Below are 6000 nucleotides of genomic sequence, written 5' to 3'. Positions count from 1 at the left end.
CTTGTTTGTACTCTTGCATACATTTAATTTTTAGTTTTTCATATGATTAAAATAGCTGAATTATGTAAGTTTATTTTATTTGGTACTTTTCTGTTAGCTTGGTACCAGCTGGAACTTGCCTAAATCCGATGCCAATATTTTATTACTATTTGTATTATGTTATTGCCAGTATTTTAGCTTGGCTGGCACCATGCTAATAGAAAATTGTCTTTTAATTTGACTGACCAAATTTGTTATTTAGCATATATTGTTTTATGCTTAATATAAGAGCTGGAATTTGGGAAATGCTCAAGATCCAATCTCGCTGAAGATCTTTCATTTATGTGTCTAGAAACATAAACCACAAAATCTGCTATCTGTTTCTTAATGTTGTTTGAAATTTTTCCAGTGTTATTGGTTTTCTAGTAATTTAATCTTATTTTAACATTGCAAATTAGCTTTGTGTAGTTAATAAGAGGTACATTAATCAAATTATTAAAAAAATTACATTTGAAATAGATATTAACTAATTGCCATTGCGGATTTTCTTGGATTAAAGATTGCAAAATGCTCATTGCATGTTAATGTTTTTCTCATAAAAGTATTTTTAAACTTCACATTTTGATAGACAAGGAATTTGTACTATTTTTTAAAAAATAAGCACCACTCTAATTTACTGCCATTTCACCTAAAATGTGTGCTTTAATTTTGAACAAGACCTTATTAAGTTTCAACTAATCCAATAACATGTTGCTGAATTGGCATGTCCGACAAATTTAAAAAAATAGAATTATTCTACATTGAAAATTTGTGAGTTCTACAAAATTTATATTACGATTTTTGTAATGTTACGGAGAATTATTCAATCTACTGTTCAACATAGTACAACATGAAAGAAAAATTTCAAGCAAAAATGGTATCAATATAATATAATAAATCCAGTTATACAACAGGAAAGACAAACAGTGCTCTTAAAAATGGCTTGGAAAATTGAATTCGAAATGAGATTTAGTATAATGGTAGTATGCCTTTATTAGGATGTTCATTCATTAAAATATTAAACAGCAATAACTAGCTAATTTAAAGAAAATGGCCAGGAAACTTTCACTATATGTTATATATTAATAAAGTGTCGCTGAGCTCCCAAACAGCATAGTGGTTATGGCGCTGGCTTAGCATTCGCTAGACCCGAATTCGGTCCTAGGTTAGTGCGGGTTTTTTTTTTTTTTTTCTCTCTCTCTTTTAATTATATTAATTCATAACTTAAACGGTTCACAAAAATTTTTGATTGCATGCATGAAAAATTTTGATTTTTATGCAAAAAATAAATGTTTATTCTCTTAATTCTTGGATTGTAATTTAAGGTTTAGAAGAAAAGTAATTAAATATATCAATGCATTTTTTTAAGAATTCAAAATTATTTAAATTAACAATTTGAAGATGGTTTCAATTAATACTCATTTTCGTGTGGAAAATATATTTTCTTTTAATACCTAAATTATAATTTAATTTTTAAAAGATAAATAATTAAAGATGTAAAAGCGTCTGTCTTTAAAAAATTATTTAAATAGAATTAAAAACTTGCTATTTTAATTAATATGTAAATCTTTTATAATGCAAAAAAAAATGTATATATATTCATTCTTTTAATACTTGAATCATAATGAAATGATGATAAATATTAATTACTGACATAAAATATTTCATAAATTTTATATTACATATAAAAATCAGAATGATAATTTGTGTAAAAACATTGGGAACAAGACAGATATGTTTTGACATCTTGCATAATTGATAAATAATGATTAACTACGAGAGAAATCTTATAGGGATTGATTGGAGGAAAAAAAAATTTAATTTAACTAAAAAAATTTTTATCTTCCTTCAGAAAAGTGGGCAAGGTTCGAAGATTATGAAAAATTTTACCTACACATTTCATAACTTAACACCTCCTTTCCACTTTTTTTTTTTTTTTTTTTTTTAAGATTATTAATATTAAGAGCGTTTGTTAATATAATTTTATTAATATCAGCTGTTATTTTTAATTTCCTTTATAAATACAGCTTCGTCGAGCTACAAAAAATTGTTTGTCATTACTAAAGTCGAAAAATTTAATAATTTTAAGATTAAAATAGTTATTTAAATTATAATTCAAGTACAAAATGAACAAACATAATTATTTTTCTTTTAAAAATTAAGTTAGAACTTATATATTAAAAGATAAAGCATTTATTTTTGCATTAAAAAATGAATATTAATGAAAGCCATTTTTAAATTATTTATGTAATTTCGAATATTTAAAAAAAAACGCATGTAAATATATAATTACTTTTCTTCTAAAAATTAAATTATAATTCAAGAATTAGTAGGCATTAATTTTTGTATAAAAAATTTGAATACATATTGTTACGGATATTCTCGCTATCTACGGGTTTTCCTGTAGTGGGTATATGGTAACGCCATTTATTAACACGAATACACTGAGAACAAACAGCAGCCCAAAAGTAGTAATCGTTTGCAACCACAGCACACAAAGCGGCCAGACAGCAGCAGGAGAAGGGAATCTTCGTAGCTATTCTCTACGGTCTCTCCAAACGCCTGCTATTCTTCACAGTCTCTTCCTTTAGCTGTACTCAATTGCCGACTCTCTACTATACGACTGGCTGCTCCCCACACGACTCGATACTGCTTCAATAATTCTCAATCCACTGTCGCTTGAGCTCCACTCAATGTTTGCTCTCCGCTGAAATGACCCAATTAGTTCGTTGTTGACTCACTATATGACTGACAAGGGGAGGGTACGAGGTTGAAAATTTAGCTCGGGATGAGATTTAGCATAAAGGTAGTATACATTTAAAATGTTCACTCCCGAAAATATTAAAGCGCAATGGCCAGTCAATGTCGAGAAAATGACCTTCAAACTTTATGCATAACTTATATACTAATAATGTGTCGTCGTTGCCGAAGAGCTAATAGTATAGTGGTTAGTCAACCAACTGACTTTCCGACCCGCCACGAAGGCATGCGGATTTAAACCATAATGCTAAATGACCGAACCGCCGCAATAGCAACACTGGCGGGAACTGTGGTTGAGTCCTAAGGGCCATCACCGGCCACAGTACAACCCTACCCGACGTTCCGTAATACGTCCCGTCATGAATGGAAGGAGTCAGATCTCCCATCTATTTGTGTACCCTCCAGGGTGGCGAGATCCAACCACCATGCCGGAAGCATCTCATCCTCATTTCAAGGTGCCCCCCGAGGGATAGTGGTTTATACATATGTATAGTATATAATTCTTAAGACACTAACTTAGGAGACAGGAGTTCGATCCTGAGGTAGCATTTTTTGCTTTTTAAAATTGATTTCAAATTAATTCAACAATTTACAAACAGTTTTAATGAATGCGTTTTTTTTTAATGCAAAAATAAATATTTTTCTCCTAATACGCGGATTACAATTTAATTTTCATAAGAAAAATAATTATAATTATAAATGCATTTTTGTTTAAATATTCAGAATCATTTAAATTAAATTAACTACTTAAAGATGGTTTCAATTAATGTGATACTCATTTTTATATGGAAAAAATAAATGTATTTTCTCTTAATACATAAGATATAACTTATTTTTTTTAAAGAAAAATAATTATGTTCATGCATATTGTTTTTTAATTATAACTATAATTTAATTTTTAAGTGTTAAAATAATTATAAATATAATTTTAACTATAAAAATATTTCAAAATAACAGTTTTTATCTTAAAATCATTAAAAAGTTTTAAATTTTTGGATTTCAATAAAGATAAATTATTTATAATAACTCTCCAAAGCTGTATTTACGTCGGGAATTAAAGAGAGCAGCTAAAATAAATAAAATTATATCCGCAAACATTCAAAATGTTAATAATAGAAAAGAAAAAGTAGAAAGCAGGTGTTAAGTTATGGAATGCATAGGCAGACGGTTCAAAATTTTTAGTAACATACGATATGCTTTGTGCCCTGCCCGATTTTCTGAAGAAAAACAAATATTTTTTGAAGGTAAATGAAATGTGTTTTTTTATCGATTCTTTTAAGGTTTCTCTTGTGAATTATCATTATTTATAAATTTTGCAAATATATCTATCATTATTTATAAATTTTGCAATATATCTAAAATATATCTATCTTGTTTGAAATGTTTTTACGCTAATTACCATCCTGTCTCTTGTATGTGAAAAAAAAAATTAATGAAATATTTTTATGATGTCAGTAGTTTGATTAACATATTCCTTTACCTCTTAAAAATAAAATTGTAATTCAGCATTTAATTTGGAGGGAGATTTATTTTTAAAATATTCATTTTTGATTGATAAAAAGAGTTACATATTGATTGAAACTGTCTAATTTTATTTAAATAATTTTTTAAAATAAAAAATTATTCTCTTAATACCTGAATTATAATTTTTAAAAAAAATTATAATTCAGGTATTAAGAGAAAATGCATTTTTTCCATATAAAAATTAGTATCATATTAATTGAAATTATCTTGAAAATGTTAATTTAATTTAAGTGATTCAGAATATTTTAAAAAATGCATTCATATAATTATTTTTCTTCTAAAAATTAAATTGTAATCCACATATTAAGAGAATAAATATTTATTTTTGCATAAAAAACGAAAAACGTATTAATTAAAATTGTTTATAAATTGTTAAATTACTTTGAAATAAATTTTTAAAAAAACAATTTTAAAAAGCAAAAAAAAAAAAAAAAAAAAAAAATTGCCAGCCCAGGATTGAAATCTGGTCTCCTGTTTGCTAGCCGGTGTCTTAACCACTATACTATTCGCGCCTAGGCAACAGCGCACATTATTAGTATATAAATTATGCATATAGTTTTTAAGGGCCATTTTCTCTAAATTGATTGGCCATTGCGCTTTAATATTTTCGTGAGTGAACATTCTAAATGTATACTACCTTTATACTAAATCTCATCCCGAACTAAATTTTCAACCTCGTGCCTTCCCCTTGTGAGTCCGGCTTGATCTGTCGACCTTTTATAGCTTCCAGAGCAGGACACAGAAGTTTCTCGTAGAATCGCCTCCTGTTGGTCTTATTGTCAAAATTCCTGAAGTTTCCAATATCTTCCATTTTGTCACTAAGCCCGGAGGATCATTGATGCGGTATCTTATCATTATCCAATAAAGCTGTCCGCAAAGATATCTTTCTTACGATGGAATTAACTGTGTTGGGAAGCAACTATTGTAAACTATTAAAACAGAATAACTATTAAAACTATGTGTAATGGTTAAATTAATTTGGATTAAATTTAAAAGAAAAGGAATAAAAAATTAAAATCACTAATCAGATGACACTAACACTTCAGACATATTTATCAGAAAAGAGAATTGAAAATTAACTCTATTTTGTTAATTTTTATTACTAATTATTATGAATAGTATTTTATAGAGAAGTGTATAGGGTTAAAAATGAAGCCAATATTTTAAGTTAGTTATATACATTTCCCAGCACGAAACACCAAGAGAACTATTTGTGAATGGCCCTCTTAAGTTTGACCCACAAACACATGATAAAAACGGCAGATCTGCTAATTATCCATTCATTCCACACCATTCAAGTGGGAGGTTATTTAACATTCACCCTCCAACTTAAAGTATTTAGTGACTAAGTACATTACTATTCTTAGACCCACATTCATGGCAAATTGGTTGATGTTATCTTGCTTTGAACCTAGAACCCTTTAATTCCAAAGCGGAGAACAGACCACAAAGCTCAAGTTCACTGATGATATGTTAAAATGTTAAAGTTTAATGTTAATGTTAAAATTTTATTTGCACCCTAAAAGTCCAAGGTGTTTCCGCCCGATGGTGCTGAGCGCCTCTCATCGATTTTGTTTATATTGAGTCAGTCTCTACCTTTATAGTATGATGTCTAGTTGTGTTGCTTTCGTCTTTGTGCTCTTTGTTCCTGTGTAAATGTGCTATCTGCTGCAGAAATAAAATGTGGAAAATACGCTC

This window comes from Argiope bruennichi, chromosome 6, assembly GCF_947563725.1.
Source record: "Argiope bruennichi chromosome 6, qqArgBrue1.1, whole genome shotgun sequence".
NCBI lineage: Eukaryota > Metazoa > Arthropoda > Arachnida > Araneae > Araneidae > Argiope > Argiope bruennichi.
The sequence above is the reverse complement of the archived record's forward strand: the minus strand, read 5'-3'. Positions refer to the sequence as shown.